Below are 23,967 nucleotides of genomic sequence, written 5' to 3' on the forward strand. Positions count from 1 at the left end.
CAGTCCAAGGGACTCTCAAGCGTCTTCTCCAACACCACAATTCAAAAGCATCAAGTCTTCGGTGCTCAGCTTTCTTCACAGTCCAACTCTCACATCCATACATGACCACTGGAAAACCATAGCCTTGATTAGATGGACTTTTGTTGGCAAAGTAATATCTCTGTTTTTCAATATACTATCTAGGTTGGTCATAACTTTTCTTCCAAGGAGTAAGCATCTTTTAATTTTATGACTGCAATCACCATCTGCAGTGAATTTGGAGCCTCTCAAAAATAAAGTCTGACACTGTTTCCACTGTTTGCCCATCTATTTCCCATGAAGTGATGGGACCAGATGCCATGATCTTTGTTTTCTGAATGTTGAGCTTTAAGCCAACTTTTTCACTCTCTTCTTTCACTTTCATCAAGAGGCTTTTTAGTTCCTCTTCACTTTCTCCCATAGGGTGGTATCATCTGCATATCTGAGGTTATTGATATTTCTCCCGGCAATCTTGATTCCATCTTGTGCTTCTTCCAGCCCAGCGTTTCTCATGATGTACTCTGCATAGAAGTTAAATAAGCAGGGTGACAATATACAGCCTTGACGTACTCCTTTTCCTATTTGGAACCAGTCTGTTGTTCCATGTCCAGTTCTAACTGTTGCTTCCTCACCTGCATATAGGTTTCTCAAGAGGCAGGTCAGGTGGTCTGGTAAAACTGGTATTTGAATAGCACTGAGCTAGACTGTGAGAATGTTAAAGGCTACTCTGTGGGAGGGGTGGAAGAGCCTGTTTGGGAGGGACAAGATGACTGGCTCATGGTGAGGTGTAATATTCACAGTAGTGCTAGTCACTGAGAGGTAACACTTTACGTGTTCACTGTGTCCTGTGAAATCTGCATGAAAGAGCTCGTTTGAGCCTCACAATGACCCAATGACATAAGTTTTCTCATTTTCCCTATTCTCCAGATGAGGAAACTGAGGCTTTGAGAGATCAACTTTCCCTAAACTGTACTTCTAGTAAGTGCCTAAGTTGGAATTCAATCCATTAATGTCCAAAATCAATTTCTGTACTATACCTCAAACAGTGCTATCCAGAAGTTTCTGCAGTGATGAAAATGTTCTCTGTCTGCTGTGTCCAGTATGGTACCCACTAACCATGTGTGACTTTTTGAGCACTTGAAATGTGGCTGGCTCAACTATGGACGTGAATTTCTAGTTGCATTTCATTTTAATTAATTTACATTTATATGTAAATAGCCACATGTGGCTAGTGGTCATTGTATTGGACAGCGCTGCTTCAGATACTTTTAAGTGTTGCTGACTGTAGGCTTATAAGGGGAAAACCAAACCAGGAAAATACATTAAGAGAATGTGCTGGTCTTTCTCCATTTTTAGAATTTCCCTAGATCTCAAATTAAAAAAAAAATTTTTTTCAGGAAGGAAGGACTGCTTTAAATCTATTGCTATATAGATGCAGTAGGATTCAATTAAAAAACAAACAAATGATCTACCATCTCCTCTGGTCCAGGCACTCCATTGGGCTTTGGAAATTATGAATAAATAAATTAAATATGATTCATGTCTTCAAGGAGCTCCCAGTATAAGTAACTTTGTAGAGGATGTTATACATTTTCCAGAGTTTCTTCATATATGATTAGACAAAGTATTTAAATATCTGCTATCTAATATTTTGCAGTGTTTTGCTTTTAATTTGTAATAGTTTAATTGTTTGAAGAGGTCATCTATTTCCATGGTTTAAAATGAAAAGGTCAAAGTGCTTTTAATTTTCTTCTACAGAAACAGCTAGTGCTGTCATTTTCCAGAGTTTCTTCATATATGATTAGACAAAGTATTTAAATATCTGCTATCTAATATTTTGCAGTGTTTTGCTTTTAATTTGTAATAGTTTAATTGTTTGAAGAGGTCATCTATTTCCATGGTTTAAAATGAAAAGGTCAAAGTGCTTTTAATTTTCTTCTACAGAAACAACTAGTGCTATCATTTTCTAATGTATGCCTTTCCAAATATTTAATGCATGCAGAAGAAAATGTACACATATATTTAATCCTTCCCTTTTTTAAGAACAAGTACACACAGTCAGCTAACCTTGCTGTTTGGACTAAAAATATGTACTTCAGATACTTTTTCATTCTAGAACTTAAAGAATTTCTTATTTCTTTCTATAGATTCGTAATATTTCATCAAATATCATAATTTATATAAACATTCCTCTATTGTTTTCTTTATTGTTCCCCCATTGTTATTTCCCTTCTTTTGCCATTACAGGAGGGATTGACATGAGGAACTTTACCAATTATATTCTCATGTGAGCTAGAGTGAACTGCGTTCATGTTTCCCAGAGCATATTCCATAGAGTATGGATCTCAGAAGATGTTCGATGTAAGAAGAGCGTTCTGTGGTTAAATAACTTCTGGATATTCATTGAAGATTCACAGTGCACATTGTCAAATTAAAGGAGATTCTCCTCAATCTAAGCAGGGTTGATCCAAGTGTTTCTCAACCATACATTTTCTCAGCTAAGAGAGTATAATGTTTTTGTAGATTGGCTTCCCTGGGAAGCAGACTCTGAGACAGGAATGTACATGCAGGAGTCTCATGGGGTGTGTCTTCAGGAACACCCGATGGAAATGAGGGGGATGGAAGTAAGTGGGTAGAAGGACAAGTTGAACTGGGGTGCAGTTGGAGCAAAGACAGCCAGTCAATCCCATAAGGAGTTCTCTGAAGCTTGACGACCCTTTAGGAGTGCTCCAACTCCAGGGAAGGAGGCCAGGTCCCCAGAGAGGGGTCCATGGAGGGCATCTCTGCAGAGACTCAGTTCTGAGTTCTCAGCTAGTGTGACGACTGTCTCCATGTTCACGACAGTTCTGCCGAGCTTCTTTACATCTTTTATGGAAGGGCATAACAATCCTTAGATGGCTTTGCTGGTCAGAGGAAGACATTTCCTTTGGGAACCATTTATCCTCTTTGAAACACGGATGCCTGGATGGAAGTTGTTTGGAGTATCAAACACTCTTTGATTCTATTCCATTTCAGTGTGTACAAATTGAAGTCCAAAGTAAGAGACAAAAATGTTTCCCAAACATGCATTTGGCCACAGAGAGGCCAGTGATCTGGATCAGTCAGCCTTAACTGCAGTGTGGAGATGGAGGACATGCACTGTTAGGGCATTTTCAAGAGTGTGTTGCATTAGTTGAGGCAGGTTATTGGGGCAAATGGCAGCAGAACTGAGTTGAATTTGGTTTTTAAATATTTTGATTACCTCTTCTTAGGTATTTCCTGAAGAAGCTTGCCTCCTATTTTCTAGAAACATTATCCCTTGTTGCTAATAATTGGAACATTAGCCAACAGAGGACATGAAAGGCAGGGATCTATCTAGCTTTAAATCAGAGATGTAGGTGCTTTTATTCATCCTCTATTTTGAAGCTTAAAAGGGTGAACGTGCATGCGTGTGAAGTTGCTTCAGTTGTATCCAACTCTTTGCAACCCTGTGAACTGTAGCCTGCCAGGCTCCTCTGTCCATGGGATTCTCCAGGCAACAATACTAGAGTGGATTGCCATTTACTTCTTTAGGGGAGTCTTCCCAACCCAGGGACCGAACCCACATCTCTTATGTCTCCTGCATTAGTAGGTGGGTCCTTTATCACTAGAGTTACCTGGGAAGCCCAGGAGGTAGCCAAAAGTCATAGCAGCTCTCAGGGTCCTTCCTTTTGAGGATCAGATGGGTCTGCGTGCTCATCCTGTGCCTTTCAGCATATTTGCTGATTTCATTCTCACACATTCTGTGGAATTCTCAGTTGTGGTGCCTATCCAGGAAGCTTATTTCTTGGTTGCAGAGGGAAAATGCCCAAGGAAGTGATCTCTCTTAGGTGTTCCTGATCAAGTTGATGCATGTTTATAGAGTGGATGGGAAAATATCCAAGAAAAATCTCAAAGAATAAATTCTGAGATAATAGAGTTCAGTTCAGTTCAGTTTAGTCACTCAGTCGTTTCCGACTCTCTGCGACCCCATGGACTGCAGCACACCAGGCCTCCCTGCCCATCGCCAACTCCTGGAGTCTACCCAAACTCATGTCCACTGAATTGGTGATGCCATCCCCTCTCATCCTCTGTCATCCCCTTCTCTGCCTGCCGTCAATCTTTCCCAGCATCAGGGTCTTTTCAAATGAGTCAGTTCTTTGCATCAGGTGGACAAAGTATTGGAGTTTCAGCTTCAGCATCAGTCCTTCTAATAAATACCCAGGACTGATCTCCTTTAGGATGGACTGGTTGGATCTCCTTGCAGTCCAAGGGACTCTCAAGAGTCTTCTCCAGCACCACAGTTCAAAAGCATCAACTCAGCCTTTTTTATAGTCCAACTCTCACATCCATACATGACCACTGGCAAAACCATAGCCTTGACTAGATGGACCTCTGTTGGCAAAGTAATGTCTCTGCTTTTGAATATGCTATCTAGGTTGGTCATAACTTTCCTTCCAAGTAGTAAGTGTCCTTTAATTTCATGGCTGCAATCACCATCTGCAGTGATTTTGGAGCCCCCCAAAATAAAGTCAGCCACTGTTTCCACTGTTTCCCCATCTATTTGCCATCAAGTGATGGGACCAGATGCCATGACCTTAGTTTTCTGAATGTTGAGCTTTAAGCCACCTTTTTCACTCTCCTCTTTTACTTTCATCAAGAGGCTCTTTAGTTCTTCTTCATTTTCTGCCATAAGGGTGGTGTCATCTGCATATCTGAGGTTATTGATATTTCTCCTGGCAATTTTGATTCCAGCTTGTGCTTCATCCATCTCATGATGTAGTCTGCATAGAAGTTAAATAAGCAGGGTGACAATATACAGCCTTGACGTACTCCTTTTCCTATTTGGAACCAGTCTGTTGTTCCATGTCCAGTTCTAACTGTTGCTTCCTGACCTGCATACAGATAATACAAGTAGGAAGAAAAACCAGAACTAAGGAGTTGGCTGTTGTATGAACATGATGTAGAGGAGAAAGCAAAAAAAAAAAAAAAGAGAGAGAGAGAGACAGAGAAAGAGAGAGAAAGGTTTGTTAATGGCTGTGTCTTAAGATCAACTTTCGAGTTGAATAAACATTTTTCTCAAAAATCTTTTTTTCTTTCAACAAAAAGCTTCATAAGAATTCTTGTTATTCTTATTGTTATATAATAGTAATGGATTAGGTGAAAGATTGTTAAAAAGGGAATTTGAAAGGGAATAAACTTGAAAAGTGAATTCTAGAAAGTGGGAGAAATGATAGAATAGGAATTTGCCTTAAAGTGATCCAAAATGAGTTACTCTTTGTTGAACAGTCATTGCCTCTTCCTTTTTCCTTCATAACACGTGGTATCAAAGACCTAGGTATGCTGACTCTTCCGTGTTTCAGGTACAGCTTCTCTCATAATCCATTTGTAAGTATCCATTCACAAAATTGTCAGATCAGGTGGCATCTTGATCACTTCCAATTATTGAATTGTCTAATCCATTTAAAATTCCAGTCTCATCTCCAGATGATGTTCACTCAGCTCAAGTTAGGCCTCTGGAACCAGTTGAGGGAAGAGGGTGTGGTCAACATTTTCATGCCTTCTAACCTCCTTCTGGTTTTAACCACTGGAAGTTGAGGGCCAAAAGGGTGGTGAAGGACAGACATACCAGATGGCTCCTGACTTAACTAGGCTATACCCTGTTAGCTGTCGCTTCCCTTCCGAGCTAACAGGGACAGGTTATTGTTACGTTCTCTATGGAAGGTTCCAGAATTGGGCTTTTCCTGCCCTTTCAGATCCCTCCCCTGGGGGTACAGCACAAGATGAAGATGCCAGCTGATTGAGTTCCCTGGGGGAGGCCTCCCTTCCTGGCTTGCAGATGGCTGCCTTCTTGCTGTGTCCTCATGAGGTGTAGAGACAGAAGGAAACAAGTGCTCTAATACCACTTCTCATAACTCCATATTAATCCCATCATGAGGGTCCCACCCTTATAACCTCATTTAACCCTAGTCACCTTCCAAACCCCATCTTCAAATGCCGTTACAATGGGGGCTAGGGCCTCAACACAAGAATTTTGGTGAGACACAGCTCAGTTTATAACGCAGTGTCTCTTGTTGTGTATAGTCCCATAGAACTTCCTGTCATGTTGCTGACTGGTGATTCCAATCATTGCCTCTCACTTCCCATGCTAGTATTTTAGTCTTCTGTATATGGACCAGTCGTGGGATCTTGGAGCTGATGGTGTTGAAGTAGAAGTAGAGTAAGGGTTTGCCTGCCTCTGAATTCTCCCTGAAGTAGGTGTCTAGACATAGCTACAAAACTCTCTTTAGAATGTAGGGCAGCTTAATGCTTCTTTATCCCCAATATTTGGTTCTCATCACCAGTTCCAGGGCAAGAGTAAAAAAATCTTCCTTTTAAATAATGTCTGATTATTTCTTTTCCCAAATGAAGCAGCTATATTCAACATGGATGTGAGTTAAATTATGAGGAAGACTGAAGATTTCAGGGACAATTAATTTTAAAAACTTCCTATTGACTTCTGAAGCTTTCTCCATATGAGTCTTCCTGTCTTTTCCAGCATCATGAGATGCAGAAGTAATTATAAATTCAAGGAAGGGAAGATTATTCAGTACATAATTTTTAATCTCTTTATCCTGCCTTTGACTCCTACAGAATCCATTCCTACATATGGTCACATGGCTCTTCAAAATAATGTCTCATCATGTGCCATGTTGGTGATGTCACAGGAAGTCAAGAAGTCAATGTTAGCAGATAGCCAGCATATAGGAGGTCATGTAAGTAAGGTTTCAAGAATTACATCATGCAGTATAGACCCATTTATGTAATAATGTAATTAACAATAATGAAGATGTGGCAAACTAGCGGATATTATATATGTACCTGAGATTTTTAAGAAGTGAGCATCTTAGTAAAAACTAAAATGCCATTTGTCATAGAAGGTTGAAAGCATTTTCTGAGGACAGAGAACATTGCACATAACAGGTGGGCAAATTTTCTTCCGAAAAAAGCCAGACAGTAAATATTTTAGGCTTTTCAAGCCAAATTATGTCTCTTGCAACTACTCAACTCTTCCTCTATATACTGAAAGTATTGGGAAAGTATAGACATAGATGGGCATGGCTTTATCCTAACAAAACTTAACAAATGGCAAGTGAGATTTGGCCTGTGGGTCAGTTTGCCAACCCTTGGCATATTAGTTGAAGAAATTCTGCCTCTCACGTTTTGCTATTATTAAGTCAATTTTAAAGAAACTAGTGTTCTTAGAATTAGATAATAAAGGTAATACAGCGATCCAATCTCTGAATGATTTTACAAAGGTAAGGAGATCAGAGAATAATATAGATTAGAGTTCTAGAATGACTATTTGAAACTTTTGAAAAGTGAGAGCGATGTAAAATCAAGTAGTCTCAAGAACTAAACAAAATAAAGTCACAGAAATGGAAATCCAAGGAACTAGCTTCTTTTTGATAAAGTGAACACATGATTTAATTTTACTTTCAGTTATAACTCTGTTAGAAAAATTTCTGTATCATGTGTTTAGATCAGAATATGCAGTAGAGTAAATACAGGGGTTTATGAAAAGTGAAACCCTTTACAAGAATCCTAAGAGGGAAAAAAGTAATTCCTTTCTTATGCAATCATTTCTGGCATAATAAAATAATAAAGTAAATATAAATTGAAAGAAAAAGAATGAAGAAAATGTCATTTGTAATTACCTAAAAAGTAAGACATATCTTCTAACTTCATGTGTTTCTTTGAAACTGCTCTGTTTCCTAGAATCTTTATTAAGAATTCCCTAAACTTGAGAAACAACTTACTGATAATCTTAGAGATAAACACATTTTATGTGTTTATTTTATGTGTTGCTATCACTGAAGGCTCAAAGAAGACGTTGGAGAGTCCTTTGGATGTTGAGGAATAGAACTTGGGACATTGTTGTCACAGCAACATAGCTCTAAATTGTCACTGATTATGAAAATGAATAAACATGTTATTTTAAAAATTCTATTATGATCAATTCTGGGGCAAAAACCAGGGGAATTTCATTAAGTGAAATCATACTTGAAATATGCAAGAAATTAAGCAGGATATTCCCCTCAGTTGTTTTGAAGTCATAACAGAAGTACTTTCTGTTTATTGGAATTTTTTATTCCTAGTTTTTGAGCAGGTGGTTTCTTGAGTTTAGGGATTCTTAATAAAAATGCAGAGCAGCGTCCTTTGGGGTCCTTAAAAACAACCCTTTTGATGGTTTGTGGAGGCCTGCAATAGCTGTTCTTATCTGTGGAAGAGTGTCTCAAGATTTTTGTTTTGTTATCTTTCTGATTATCAAAGTAACATGTGCTCACTATCATAAGAGTGAAGAGTACAGAAAAGTATAAAGTGAGAGAAACATTGCCAGTAATGCAGTAACTAAGAGGCAGATTATTACATGATTCTTTCCAGGGCTATTTTTTTCTACATGGTTGATATAAAAAATATTGAAAATTTACCTTGTTTGTTTAACAGCAAACTGTGACATTTCCTTGTGATATTACATAAGTTGATATTATTTTTCATGTGTATATAATACTTCAATTTAAATATACCGTAACCTATTATAATGTCATTAACTTGTGGTTATTAAAAGAAAACTTCAGTAAGTATATTTTTTAATAAATCTGTGACCAGATTTTTGAAATTTTTATTAGGAAAATTCAAATGTTTAAAGTTATAAATGGTACTTCAGACATATTCCAAAAAATATGTACAGATTTATGTCTTCATCATCCCATTGTGAGTTTTGGTGACACTACATTCTCTTCAGTGCTGACATTTAACAATTTTAAAGCAATCTTTCCCGCTTCCATGATGAGCAGTGGATTGGACCAAATGTAATTCTCATCTTGGAAATCATGTATTAATAGAATGGGACTGGGGAAAGACTCACAAACTAAGTGTAAACAAAACACAGATAGTGAAAAAGCTGTAAAATCTAAAATGAAAAGCTGTAAAATCCAAACCTGTGGGCTGTAGACTAAAGCACCTGAGGCTGGTAGCATTTGCCAGGAAGTTTCCTTGAGGGACTGAGAGAAATGGAAGTACGGAGGGGGTCCTGTGATGACATTTGTCAGCAATCACCAATGGGAAAGAAAGAGCCCAGTTCTGTGTGGGTACTGAGCCTGAGCAAGGAGTCGTTGCCAGGGGAAACGGGGAAAGGTTCTTTGTCTCCGTGAGCGGACAGATCTCAGAAAGCACATTTTTCAAAAAGGAAGGAAATGCATTTGTACGAAGTGGCTGTGTCCTTCAGTGACAGGTGGGGTGGGTTACCAGCTCACATCCTGGATTTCCTGCATGGGGTTTCCTCCTGATGGAAATGTCGGCAAGTTAACAGGCTGTCTGGCTAATCTTTGCCCGTGGGTTGTAGGAGTTAGTAACACATTCTTGCAAATCTTGCCCCTTCCTCTGCCTGGGGGTGACTGCAAAGGTGCCCTTTGTGTAGCTCCGTGCACTTAAGAATGGCCAGCCTGCCTGGGCACTTCCTTCTAGGGGCTCGCCCCTGCCCTGCGGCTGCCCATTTTTACCTTCTCTTGCTTTCTTGGAAGTGCACCATTTACTAGAATCCTTTTTCTGTGCCTAATGATGACGTCATATCTTTTTTATTTGCTTGAATTCGTGAGTTCTTTAAGAAGTCTATTGTTTATTTTTCACACAGTTGAGAATTGAGGAAATAAACTAAGAGTTTATTATTGATTTCACAGCCAGAATTATATCCCATAATAAACACTGAATAATTTTAGTTCTTTAAATATAATGACTTGCTTTGTGGTCCAGCACATGGTCACCTTTGGCAAATATTCCAGAAGTAGAAGAGTGAATTTTTCCATTTTGAGGTATAATGCATCATACATGTCAGGTAGATCAAGCTTTTTTTTTTTCAAGCCTACTCTATCCTTGAATTTTGTTTCTCTGTTGTTCTGTTAGCTTTTGAGAGAGATATTTTAAAGTCACCCAGATGATGGTGAATTTGCCTTTTTCTCTTTTCTCTAGTTCTACTTAGCTTTGCTTTATAAACTTTAAAGCTATAATTTTTAGGAGGCTGCATTTTTTATCATGATATCCCCCTGGTGGATGGACCTTTTACAGGGTATGAAATGCCCGCCTATCTTTCTAGTAAGTGACTAGCCTTCAAGTCTGCTTTATCCAACATTAGTAGAGCTGCCCCAGCTTGTTTTTTTCAGTCTTTGCATGATACATATTTTCCCCTCCATTTCACCCTGACATTGTCCTTATATTACAGGTGTGTGTCCTGTAACAAGAGGTAGCTGTTTTACATTTTTGTTTTTAACTTAATCTGGCAATCCTAGTCTTTTACATATTTAGTCCATTTTCATTTAATATAATTACTGATATAGTTGGATTCATATCTACCAGCCTACTATTTGTTTCCACTTGACTCATCTCTTTATGTAGTTTTATCCTTCCTTTCTTGACTTTATATAGATTAATGAATTTTTTGCTATCCTTATTTCCTCTACTAATTTATTAATTAATATTATTTCACTCTTTATTTTTCCCTTAAATATTAAATGTATCTTTAAAAATTGTACCTCAACATATTAATTGTTACCTAGATATTACAGTATGCATCATTTGTATATTACACCCTATCTAATGATTTTTTAAAAGAAGAGAGTACTTCAGTGTGATTTAAACCCTTCCAGAGGAATATAAACTCAGCTTGTTTTAGTGAAGGGAGATTATCATTGACACCTAAATATGCTCAAAATTTCACAAGAAGAAAACTATTTTCAATTTTATTTATGAATATCAATGAAAAACTTTTCAGAAAATTATTTGCAGCTCATTAAAGGAATTATGTATTCATGATGAAGTAAAGTTCATTCCAGGATGAAAGATTATGAAGTCGATTAAAATATTTCATCGTAATAGTTGATCTAAGGGAAAAATTATATGTTAATTTCAACTCATTTGATAAAATTTAGCAACCATTCTGGATGTTTTAAAAAAGAGAGCTATCTCAATAAAGAAAGAGTCAAACATTTTATTACCATGACAAAACAACAAACTGTATGTTCACACATATGTATACACAAACATAACGGCTAAATGCTAGAGGTACTTCTGTTATTTACGCTCAAAGAACAAACAAGATAATTGTGTTTACCTCTCTCCCTTGCTAGTGATGTTGTACCAGAGATATTAGTTAACAGAACCAAAAAAGGCAAAGGAATTTGAGGTATGAAATTTTAAAAAGTGTAAGTAAAGCTGTTATTTGTAAATGACTTAATACTTAAAAAGAAAAATGGAATCTAGCTGAACATTTTCTATTGCTCAATTCCAGCATCTAAAAGAGAGAGAGCAAAAAGGTAAATACTTAAAAAGAAAAATGGAATCTAGCTGAACATTTTCTATTGCTCAATTCCAGCATCTAAAAGAGAGAGAGAAAAAAGGTAACTCTGACTCATTAAAAGAAATCCTTTGGTTCGCCAAAATACAAGCCAAAACAAAAGAAAAACTCTGGAGAAATTCTAAAGGAGAATGGTAAGCAGGGAAAAAATACTTGCCTCTCAAATGACCAGGAGTTTTCTCTCTTAAATTAAATACAAAGCACAGAACAGCATGTTAGTCCCTAACTTGTGTCCAACTCTTTGTGATCCCATGGACTGTAGCCCGCAAGGCTCCTCTGTCCATGGGATTCTCCAGGCAAGAATACTGGAGTGGGTTGCCATGCCCTCCTCCAGGGGATCTTCCTGACCTAGGGATCAAACCCAGGTCTCCCACACTGCAGGCAGATTCTTTACCAACTGAGCCAAGTAAGCAAAGATAAATGAACATTAAAAAATACAAATAGTGGGCTTCCCTGGTGGCTCCATGGTAAAGAATCTGCCTGCCAGTACAAGAGACACAGGTTCGATTCCTGGTTCAAGAAGATCCCACATACCACAGGACAGCTAAGCCCATGTGCCACAAATACTGAGCCTGTGCTCTAAAACCTACGTGCCGCAGCTACTGAAGCCCGAACACTGTAGAGACTGTGCTCTGCAACAAGAGAAGCTGCTGCAATGAGAGCCCCATTAACCAACTAGAGTAGACCCCACTCTCTGCAACTAGAGAAAAGCCCGTTCAACAACAAAGACCCATTACAGTCAAATAAATAATACAAATAGTGTTTTGATTCATAAAAAATATGTTCAACCTCATGTGAAGTGCTGCTTGTTATTTAAGTTTATTTGAGGAATGTGGAAATATAAGTATATATTACTAAATTTGCTTGCATTTCATAAGGAAACTTTTAAGTATTTGCAAGAACTAAAAATGTTTGCCTAAATCAAGGCAGGAAGGTGGAGGGAAAACAGGTGACCAGGGACAGGAATCAAGGTACAGTTTCTAAAATGAATATCTTTTCTTTTTGTTTTGTTTTTCAACTATGTACATTACTTTTATAAAAAATATAACAAACTGTAATTTTTTAATTACATAAGTTTCAGCTGTACAACGTTATAATTTGACATATGCATACATAGTGATCATTTCCTAATGTCAATAAAATGTAACTTTTTTCCCAGATTTGAAAAGTAAGAAATGCATTTGAGTCTAATTTGCTTTCTTGATTACTGTAGATACTGGATTCCATAAAGTGTTCATTTGTTGTTTGTATTTTTACTGCAATGATCTTTGTTATTTATATTTAGAGATATTTTTGTTTTTCTTACCAAATTTTATAATCCTTTAAAAATATAAGGAACAAGTACATTTTAGTATTTTTTTTTCACTTTTCTTAACTGTTTACCCTTTCATTTGGTTTATTGCACATTAACTTATAGAAATATTATTTTTATTTTGTCAACTCTATCAATTTTATTTTGTTGAATTTTTTAAAAATTGCTTTAAATCCTATCCCCAAATTAGGCTTTTATATATTTGTTTCACACCTATTAGGTCTGGTTCCTCTTTATTACTTTTCTACTTCAAAATTATTCTCACTGCTTTCACTAGTAGGTTTTTCTGAGATGAGTGTAAAGATTGTAATGTCAATTTCATTTCCTACGAAATAATTTGGAAAAATATCTCTGTAACACATAGTGTTTCTATCCAGGAATAAAGTATACTTCTCAAATTATTTGTCTTTTTTGCTTTTTGGTTTAGCTTTATTGATTTTTATGTAGTTCTAATATAGTTTTTATCATATTTATCCTAATTGTACACTTCTGTCAATAATGTGAGTTATATAATTTCCTCTACATATTGCTAACATATAGAATGATGAATATGAAAATTATGGTTATTCAGTTTTTATTTATCATTTGTTTTGCTCCAAACCATCTTAAAGAACTTGCCGTTTCAGTCTGTGATACCTCAAGTACTGTATTTAGCTTTGTTGTATTAAATGCTTGTTGAATTTATAAAAGTGATGGTCTTATTTTTTTGAGTAGTTGTAACTAGAATTTCTTATTTTTTATACTTTATTAATCAGAAATTCCAAAAAAAGTTCCAAAGAATAGCCACCAGGGTATCTTATTCTTAGTCCTGAATACAGTGGGGACACAGTGATTTGTTAGTAGGTTAGAAGTTGGTATTAGTTTAAAGAAGACTTGATTAGGTTAAGAAGTAACTATTCTATTCCTTTTATTAAGAATTACTTTTTTTTAGGAGAATGGATGCTGAATTTTGTGAACTGCATTGTGGGACACTATTAGAATTTGAAGCCCAGCTCTAGCACTTAGGAGCACTGTATCAAACGCAGGCTAGCTAATGCTACTCACAGCTTTATCGTTTGTAAAATGGACACAGCCGTTGTTGTATGGTTTAATTCATACCCTATTTTCTCAGAACACCACTCTTACTAAGTCACTCACCTTCAAAAAAAAATGTATTTGCTTCTTCTAGTCAGCAAGATTAAGAAATAAGTTTGTCTTCTGCTTTTCAAGGCTCTGTTTATTCAGGAAGGAAGGGTGGAGTTGAGTTAGATACTAATTCTTGAGATGTTTAAGTTCTCATAAGGTGGAGCATGTTTATTTTTGTCTTGGTGTCCTAATGTGCATAATATTCAAGAAGTTGTCAAAATACTCTGACTAGTTAGTCATCTGCCCATATGTATGGAGGGCTAGTCACAATATATATAAGCATGAACCTCACTGCCAGTCTATTGCTATCTATTTTACTATTAGTAAGCTTACTTATTCATCTTCTGCATGTGTGCTTCAGTCCTGCCTGACTCTTTACTACCCTATGGACTGTAGCCCGCCAGGCTCTTCTATCCATGGGTTTCTTCAGACAAGAATACTGGAGTGGGTTGCAATCCCCTCCTCAGGGGATCTTCCTGACCCAGGGATGGAACTTGCGTCTCTTATGTCTCCTGCATTGGCAGTTGGGTTCTTTACCACTAACTATTGCCACCTGGGAAGCCCCATTTTATCTTTACCTTATCTTAATTCTAATTTTCTTATACAGGTGATTATTTTAATATTCTGTGGAAACCTCACCTGAAATCTTAACATTTTTTATGAGGCAGTGGAGATTTGTCTACTGTGAGTAGTAGTAAACTTATGTTACAGAACTATAATTTGTGCATTAAAATGTGCAGAAAGGAGGTATACCTTTTATTAATACATATTGTATAATTGTGGTTAAAACACTTTGTGGTTTTATTAAAACTTGTTAAATTATTGATTTTGTGATAGAGGTAATACTTAGTACTACATATGCCAGGAAATGTAGGCACATCCTTGTTAAGAAATATTTTCTTTGGAATGAAGGATCCTTTTTTTAAATTTAAACCATTTAAAAAATTTTGTTTGTTTGTTCATTTACTTTTGGCTACCCTGGGTCTCGGTTACTGCCCACAGGCTGTCTCTAGTTGCAGCGAGCAGGGGCTGCTCTCTAGTCGTGATGGCCTCTCTTGCTGCGGGGCACCAGCTCTAGAGTGCTGGCTCAGTACTTGTGGCTCAGGGGCTTAGTTGCTCCATAGCATGTGGGTTCCCGGTCCAGCAGTTGAACCCATGTCCCCTGCATTGACCAGTGGATTCTTTACCACTCGACACCAGGGAAGTCCAATGGAGGACCTTTTGCAAGATAGCTCCTGCAGATCCTCTGAGCCTCGGTCTACCTATTCAGGCAATGCTTTTAAACTGTCTCTGCTTTAATTGGCTTATCTTCCTTTATGTCACCTCACCACTGCCTCTCCCATACAAGTATGGCTGTCTCCTTAGCTATCCTCACCATTCTTTTGTGGGTTTTGGCAGAAACTTCTGGATCTCTTCCAGTGAGGAGGCTTGGGTGTGTTAAATTCAGTCCTCTCTGCCTAGTTAACCCCCACCTTTATTTTTCTATCACATTTGGCTGCCTGTTTAGTGGGGGTACCCTTTTTGTTGATATCCATCAGGAATTCCAAAGCATGAGCCAGGACTAAGCCTTGTCACCAAATGTACTGTCAACCCACTCCACCAAGGGTACTGATCCCTCAGTGGAGAGTTTATCTCGCATCTGTCGTCTCCTACCTGTTTTCGCTTTCTCTCCGTCCTGGCTGAAGCATTCACTTGGATCACATCTTTCTGATCTTGAGAATTTTCTACCCGTCTCTTTCTACTTCTACTGTAAAAGAAACTCTATTTATACCCACTTTCATTTTCAAGGAGCCTCAGGAGAGCCAAGTGGTAGGAATTTTCCAAACAGGAGGTGACATTAGTTTAATTCTGAGAGGAGCAGGTGTAAGGAAGCAAGCCAGCCTTCCTGCTTTCCTGCCCTGGTGCTGACACTTACTAGCTGTGTAACTTTGGACCAGGAATCCCTGTTCCTCAGATTTCTTAACTTTAGAATGATGATTGTAACAATCCTTTCCTTACAAAGTTGTTGTAACAAAAAAATTGGTTCATATTATGTAATTGTAATAGCTTAGAACAGTAACTAAGTAGTCAGTACTTGATATTTGTTAGTAATTATTCTTTTATTATGATTTTAAATAATAGTTTAAAAATTCTTCTTTTATATATTCGAAGATGGAGAGCATAAGTAGAATACAATAAAGTGAAGAGTCTAACTGAAGGTAGGTAAGTGACTTCTTATTTGTGTGTGCTAAGTTGCTCAGTCTTGTCCGTCTCTTTGTGACCCATTGTACTGGAGCCCACCAGGCTCCTCTGTCCATGAGATTTTTCAGACAAGAATACTGGAGTGGGTTGCCATTTCCTCCTCCAGGGGATCTTCCCAACCAGTGATTGAACCTCATCTCCTGTGTCTCCTGCATTACAGGCATATTCTTTACCACTGAACCATCAGAGAAGCCCAAAGTACACAGATGGAGGAGGTGGGGGTTAAACCTGGGGCCTCGTACATGCAAAGCATGCAATATACCACTGAGCTACACCCCTTGCAACTTTTTATTGGCCACCATTTAATTGGAAAATAAAGTTAAAAATGCAGGTGTCTGGTTATGTAGGACTTTGAAAGTGCTATATAATTTATTTATTATCTTTAAAGAAACTTTTCCTTTTATTAAAGAAACTCTTTAAGTCATTCAGACTTCTTCGTAAACTCCTTTGTAAACTTTTCTTTGTAAACTCCTCTTATGGCTGTACCTCTGTCCTATAAGATCTCAACTCCTGAATAGGTACTTTTACCTGGGGTTTATTTTCCTTTTTCTTTTTTCAGCTTTTTGTTTTTTATCGGTGGATAGCCAGTTAACAATGTTGATAGTTCAAGTGAACAGTAAAGGGACTCGGCCATACATATACATGTATCCACTCTCCCCACAAACCCCTCTCCCATCCAGGCTGCCACGGAACATTCAGCAGAGATCCATGTGCTATATAACAGGTCCTTTGTTGGTTATCTATTTTAAATATAGCAGTGTGTACATGACCATCCCAAGCTCCCTACCTATCTCTGCCCCTCAGCAACCATAAACTCGAATAATGCCGTATAATTTATACAGACAATAGTAAGCAATGGAAAACCTGATACAGTTTAAGTGATCTATGATGATAATAAAGTTGTTGTTTTAAATTAACCCATTAGAGGCACAGACAGCAGAATTAAAGAGTGAAACAGAGATTATAGTTGTGGGAATTCAGCCTTAAGGTGATGCAAGTTTCGACTAAGTTGTTGAAAATAGCAGTGGTGAAGCTCAAAAGCATAGAAATGGTTATTGGGGCTCAGAGGGAGGCTCTGGCAATAGGTGCTTCTGAGCCAGGGGTCATGGTTGAAGCAAGTTGAATGAAAAGTTAGCAGAAGGTGTTGTCTCAGCAGAAGTTTGAGAAAGTGATACCCTATTTGGGTGGAAATACCATTGATGGCGATCAAACTTTTTGTGTAAAGGGTCAAATATTTTAATTGTTGTGGGACAACTATTGTCTCTGTTATATAGTCTTCTTTTTTAAATTTTTTTTTTTTTTTTTTTACTAATTTTAAAATGTAGAACAGAAGCTTCAACCTGATTTTCCCCATCAAGCCATATTTCCCAAAACCCCTGCTATAATTTATTGTCAGAGAACAGAATGATGGCAGACATGTCTGGGCTAGAAATCTAGATTTCCTAATCTTTAGCATATATATGTTTTGAAAAGTCATTACTGAAGTGGGTTGCCATGCCCTCCTCCAGGAGATCTTCCCAACCCAGAGATCAAACCCACATCTCTTACATCTCCTGCATTGGCAGGCTGGTTCTTTACCCTTAGTGCCACCCGGGAAGCCCAAAATTAATATAGACTTTTAAAAAAATTTTTAGAATTAACATAATAGTTTCTGAAAATTCTTAAGTTCATAATTCTAAAGAAATTAATGTAAAGTTTGGCTTACATTTGGTTTATGAGACCATGATGGTAAATGATAGAACAAAACAGCACATAATTGTAGCTAGCTGCACTTGGCATCAAGGATTGGGGATTATTTATGTTTTAACCATGGGATTAAAGAGTGTTATAATCTTTTAAAACTGACCAAAATAAATGCATTATAAAAAGCATTTAATAAAACAACTTGAGTTCTTTAATTCTATCTAAATTAACCAAAATCAATGGCACAGCTTAAAGAAGCCTCTTAAACTAGCTAAAATAAATGAGTCCATTTATTCCCTCAATTCAAGTAGATCACAAGAGAATAATTATATTTTCCTGACTGAGTTTTATTGATCTTAAGTTTAACTAAGGAATTTTGCTTCTTACAACAGATTTCTAGAGAGATTCAATCTCATCCCATTAGAACCAAGACATTATTTTATTTGTTTTCTTTAGCGTGATACCTTATTTCGGATAAACTTTTGAAATTTACAAAGCATTGCTTTCTTATAGATGCAGAATTCGGATTATAGAAAGGAGTTTTAGATAAATTCAATATTGTGTTTAGTTTTAGGTACTAAGTTTTGAGAAAAACATTGATATATTAGGTTTTACTTACAAGGAGACAATCAGGAATAGAAGCTATCTATTACTAACTCAAGTGAAAAATAGCCAAAACACCTAACAAAGAAAGACTTTGGATGGGCTGTGCATTTAAAAATATTTATAAGAGCAGAGGAAGTAACGGGTTGATTTATTCATCCATTTATCCATCCATCCACCCCACCATCCATCCATCCAACCTTTTAAAAATTTCCTTCTTTATGTTTGTCATCTTGCATGTGCTTGAGATTCAAAGATGAGTAAGACATCCCCTACCTAAAGAAGATCACAGATTAGTGAGGATATTTAGTTTTGTGGGCACAGTTTTAGCTAAGTAAACTAGTCAGCCTTTGTTTTCTCTTCTTTACGTCTGGATATTAATAATAACTAGCTCATACGGTTATGGTTAGGGGAAAAATTAGGTTGTGAAAAGTACTGCAAAGTGCTGTAGAAAGTTAGATGGTTTAACATTATAGGCTGAGATTTATTGACTAGAGATTACTAACTCATATTTTCTAAATCTTACAATTTATAAATATGTATATGGTGAATCAGTTATCTATTGCTAGGTAACAAATTATCCAAAATTAGTGGACTTAAAGCCACAGTACTTTATTATTTCTTACAATTCTGCTTGTTGACTGGTCAGTTTCTCTGTTGGTCTTGTCTGGACTTCCTCAAGATTCCTCACTCACATGTCTGGGTCCATGGGCTGGCTGTGATCTGAGTTTTTCTGTATATATGTTCATTTCATTTAGCAGTCTAGCTGGATTTTCTTTCATGACAGTGGAAGCATTCAAAGATAGAGAAAACAGAGAGGCATGGTTTCCTACAACCTAGCCCTGGAAATTCCTTTTTATTTTTGCCAATCTTCTCAAGCTCAGCAAGTTATAGAGATAGGTCCAGCCCAGGTTAATGGGACAGAAAAGAGATTCCATCCCTCCATGGAAGGAGAAGTGACATTACATTGCACAAAGGCACAGGGATGAAGGGATTGTTGTGGCCATCTTTGCAATATGATGAGTTTTCATTTCACCTTTGATAAAATCTTTCTATATACAGAGACTGACAGTTGTATTTTTTTATTTTGGTAATCATTACTAGTAAATAATTATATGAAATAAGATAAAGGAAATATTGCAGCTTCTTCTGACTTATGCATTCATTATGAGTAAAGGTTATATCTGTATATGAGTAAAATCTACTAATTTGAATTTTACATCCCATTAGTTGATCTTCAGTGGTTTAACAATAGAAATAAGTCCTACCTTTTACTAGCTGTCATTTTTATTCCTTCATAACAAAAAGAGAAATATATTTTAATTCAATTTTCCTTTTATTTCAGTGTATAGTTAAGGCTTAGAGATAATAGAGTGGAGATGGGGAGCAATTTTGTTTTATTTTTTAATCTAATAGTTTTAATGGCTTCCCCAATGACTCAGTGGGTAAAAGAATCTTCCTGCAATGGATGAGACTGGGTTTGATCCCTGGGTTGGGAAGGTCACCTGGAGATGGGAATGGTAACCCACCCCTGTATTCTTGCCTGAAAAATCCCGCTGGATAGAGGAATCTAGTGGGCTATAGCCTGAAGGGTCACAAAGAGTCAGACATGACTGAGCAACTGAGCAGAGCTGAGTAGTTTTCATGTCATTTCTGTTTTAATGTCATTTCCAGCTGTTTAGTCTCCTTGCTTTTTAAAATTTTTAATTGAGGGATAATTGCTTTGCAATGCTGTGTTGGTTTCTGCCATATATCAACATGCATCAGCTGTAGGTATGCATATTTCCCTCTCTGTTGAACCTCCCTCCCACCTCCCATCCCATCCTACCCCTCTTATGATCCTGTGTATTTTTGCATTGTCTTTTGTAATCTTTCCTTTTTCATTCCTAATTTTGTTGATTAGAGTCTTCTCCCTTTGTTGTTGTTGTTGTTTTTTTTTTTTTTGAGTTTGTCAATTTTGTTTATCTTCTTAAGGAACCAACTTTTAGTTTTATTGATCTTTGCTATTGTTTCTTTCATTTCTTTTTCAGTTATTTCTGCTCTTAACTTTATGATTTATTTCCTTCTGGAGTTCTTTTGTTCTTCTTTTTTCCAGTTGCTTTAGGTGTAAGGTCAGGTTATCTATCTGATGTTTTTCTTGTTTCTTGAGGTTGGATTGTATTTTTATAAACTTCCTTCATAGAACTGATTTTGCTGCATCCCATAGGTTTTGAATCATTGTGTTTTCATTATCATTTGTTTCTAGAAATTTGTTTTATTTCCCATTTTATTTTTTCAGTAACCTGTTGGCTATTTAGAAATGCATTGGTTAATCTCAATATGTTTGTATTTTACATATATACATATATATATATATATATATATATATATATATTTCCCTATAATTGATATCTAGTCTCATAGTGTTGTGGTCAGAAAAGATGCTTGATTTGACTTCAGTTTTTCTTAAATTTACCAAGGCTTGATTTGTGACCCAAGATGTGATCTCTCCTAGAGAATGTTCTGTGTGCACCTGAAAAGAAAATGTGTTCTTCTGCGTTTGGATGGAATGTCCTGAAGATATCAGTTAGATCTAATTAGGTGTAATATGTCATTTAAGGCTTGTGTTTCTTTATTTTCTGTTTTGATGATCTGTCCATTGGTGTAAGTGGGTGTTAAAGTTCCCTACTATTATTGTGTTACTGTCTATTCCCCCTCTTGTGTCTGTTAGAGTTTGCCTTGTGTACTGAGGTGCTTGTATGTTTGGTTCATAAATGTTTACAATTGTTATGTCTTCTTCTTGTACTGATCCCTTGATCATTATGTAATATCCTTCCTTATCTCTTATAATATTCTTTATTTTAAGGTATATTTTGTCTAATATGAGAATTGCTACTTTGGCTTTCTTTTGATTTTCATTTGCATGGAATGTCTCTTTTCATCATCTCACTTTCAGTTTGTATGTGTCTCTAGGTCTGAAGTGGGTCTCTTGCAGACAGCATATATATAAGTCTTATTTTTGTATCCATTCGGGTAGTGTGTGTCTTTTGGTTAGAGCATTTAATCCATTTACACTTAAAGTAATTATTGATATATATGTTCATATTGGCAGGGAAAACAAATTATATTTATTGATTATAGTCTCTCATGATAGGGAATGTCTTTTATTTATCTTAAAGATGAACACAATTTCTTATCTTTTGACTTTTATATATTCTGCTACTTTTGGATAGAATGTTTTGTATATGTCTGTTAGGTCGGATGACTGACCTAACATGTAGTTTAAATCAAGGGTTTCCTTATTGATTTTTTGTCTGGATGATCTACCCATTGATATCGTTGGGATGTTAAGTCCTTTGCTATTATTGTATTTTTTTTTTTCCTTTTCTCCCCTTGGGTACATTAATATTTGCTTTATACATTTAGGTGCTCCTATGTTGGTGGATAAATATTTACAAATGTTTTATCGTCTTGTCGAATTGCCCCTTGGTCACCGTGTAATGTCTTTTCCTTAACTCATGGCCATTTGTGTCATATATATGTAATATTTTGCTGTCATCCTGACAGTAGTCTCATAGATTCACTTTATTTTTAATCTTACTATATGGTTTATCGTCTTTCAAAGTATTCTAGTTTCTTTCTAACTTTATTACATGGTTTATCTTCCTTCAGAGTACTCTCATTTCTTATCCTATTCCTAATATTCCAACATAATTAATTTTCTGCTCTTTTCTCTCAAGCCACATTTCCACTTTCATAACTATGCGTTATTTTGACTAGTCAAACCATGTAAGCAAATTGAGCATTCACAAGGCGCTTAATCTTTCTTGTTTGGGTCCTAAAATTGAGAGAGTTTTGCTAAAGTTGACATTAGCCTTGCACAGGTTTCAGGTAATTCTTCAGTTGTTCTTTATTGTAATAGTGAACCAGAACCTAGAGCACTTGTGACTTTATTTATCAGGATTCTAATCTTGTTTAAAGATATCTTTAAAAAAAAAATTATTGTTATTTTCTATGCTCTAATGAATTGGAGCATGTATAGGATGAAAATACAAATGAGCCAAAATGATTTTCAAATGTACTTTGTGAATCATCTGATTAATTTAATGTGTTATCTCACATGACATTTCATTTTAATTACACCTGTTAAGTCTGTTTAAGGTATTGATGGTCTTGGCAGAAATAATAGCCAAAGAATTTTGCAGGGGATTTCAGAATGGTTGACTTCAAAAATGTGACAGTTATCTTTGAAATGTCATAAAATAAAATATTTAAAAGTACATTAATTGCTTCTTAATTTCTTATTGCATGCTAATTACTTTGCTAGGTTTATTGTGTGCATCATCTCTTTACTCCTCATTACAACTTCTTATGATTTATATTGTCATCTTTGGTAGTTTTCTATGCTGTGTAACAAATCATTACAAACTTATGGGCTTAAAATAACATCCATTAATTATATCACAGTTATGTCGAACAGAAGTCCATACAAGCTTGACTGGGTATTTTACTCAGGGTCTCACAAGATAGAAATCAAGGTGTTTTCCAGGCTGGGCTTTTATGTGGAGGCTTTGAAACTCCAAAAACATCCATTGCCAAGCATGTAAGTTAAATTTAATTATTCAGCATAATTCGTTGTGAGCATAATTCAATTCCCGTGGTTGTACGAGTGAGGTCCTTGTCTCCTTGATGGCTGTCAGCAGGGTCTACATACTAGTCCTAAAAACCACCCGTATTCCTTCTTACATGACTCCCTTCATCATGAGACCAGCAAAGGCACTGTGTAGTCCTTCTCATGACTTGAATCTCTCTGGCATCCCTCTGTGCCACCATCCAGAAAAAGTTCTGAGCTCATGTGATTAAATTAGTTGTCCTCCTTGCCCACTTCCCCTCATATAATCTCCCTATTAAGGTCAACTGTGCTATATAACATCTCCATATAACAGGGGTAATACCTCATCATATGCACATTTTAAGGTAGGATTTGGTAGGGGGCCGGGGTGAGGTATATAATTTTGCTTGTCATGCCCTGTTCCTCAAAATAGTAATTGACTGAGTTGGGCAAGCCTGGATTTGGTTGAACTACAGAACTTGGTCCCCATAGCACGTTCATCAGAGGGCCTGGTTTTATACACGGGGACTTTGGGAACCAACATTATTGCTACATAGCCAGACTGTGTTGGTTCCACATACTGCTGTGAAAAGTACTGCATTAGAGGGTGCCAGCACAAGCATTGCATGAGCACTGGTCCTATAGAGTAGGATATCCAGATGGTCAGGAGTAACATAAATTGGGTTTTGTTATGCTCTGGATATTTCTGTGATTTGCACTGAGCATCGGTTTAATCCACCCTATTGTATTTCAAGCTGTGGTTTCTGCTTGCACCCTGTCTCCTCTCTGCTTATCTTATAAATGCACTTTAAAGACTTGATTAACTGAGTCAAACTCATTTCAGTTTCTTTTGGAAATCAGAGTGCAATTGTAGTTTTTCTTTTTTATTCATATTCTTTTCAGAGGTAATTGAATTGAATGACTATAATTCCTTTAAGAGTGTGCTAAGGGAACTGCAAAAAATATAAAGTCAATGAAGAAAATTCCCACTCTTGAGGATACCAAGCT

At 36.6% G+C, this 23,967-nt stretch overlaps 1 protein-coding gene across 4 annotated transcripts in view; it reads left to right on the plus strand.

The window, feature by feature from the left end:
- The window catches only part of IL15 (interleukin 15), a 93,102-nt gene that overhangs the window by 24,152 nt on the left and 44,983 nt on the right, over nucleotides 1–23,967 (plus strand). The window contains exon 1 of one of the 4 annotated variants that reach the window (XM_027567413.1): nucleotides 6,649–6,770. The exons of the other annotated variants lie outside the window; for them this stretch is intronic. The gene's annotated coding sequence lies outside the window, so the exon portion shown is untranslated. Of the gene's footprint in view, nucleotides 1–6,648; nucleotides 6,771–23,967 lie in introns of those variants that run through there. 4 annotated transcript variants of the gene reach the window in all.

The sequence above is a fragment of the Bos indicus x Bos taurus genome, chromosome 17 (genome assembly GCF_003369695.1).
Source record: "Bos indicus x Bos taurus breed Angus x Brahman F1 hybrid chromosome 17, Bos_hybrid_MaternalHap_v2.0, whole genome shotgun sequence".
Classification (NCBI taxonomy): domain Eukaryota; kingdom Metazoa; phylum Chordata; class Mammalia; order Artiodactyla; family Bovidae; genus Bos; species Bos indicus x Bos taurus.